The sequence below is a fragment of the Macrobrachium nipponense genome, chromosome 3 (genome assembly GCF_015104395.2).
Source record: "Macrobrachium nipponense isolate FS-2020 chromosome 3, ASM1510439v2, whole genome shotgun sequence".
Classification (NCBI taxonomy): domain Eukaryota; kingdom Metazoa; phylum Arthropoda; class Malacostraca; order Decapoda; family Palaemonidae; genus Macrobrachium; species Macrobrachium nipponense.
In genome coordinates, this window is record NC_087202.1 from 90855169 (window position 1) to 90855569 (window position 401).

Consider the following 401-nt stretch of genomic DNA (forward strand, 5'->3'; position numbering starts at 1 on the left):
AAATTCACCATAAATCTAAATATTGTCCCTAGAGACTTCCAATTTCTTTCTTCAAAATGAAGAGAAATGATTGATTATTACTATACTGTAAGAGTATTAGATTACAATTGCAGTTTTCGACCATATCTGACCAGTTAAAGTTGACCGAATGTCAAATTTTTTTATATACTATATATTTTTTATATGCAATTATTTTGGAGATAAGAAAAGCTACAACCTTCAAATATTTTTTGTTTTATTCTACATAAAATTGCGCATATTTTCATATATAAAACTCTATGAAATAGACTGTAAGAGTTTTAGCTTACAATTGCGTTTTTCGGACCATCGGTTGGAGTCAAAGTTGACCGAACGTGGTTTTTTTCTATTTTATCGTGATTTATATGCAAATATTTCAAAAA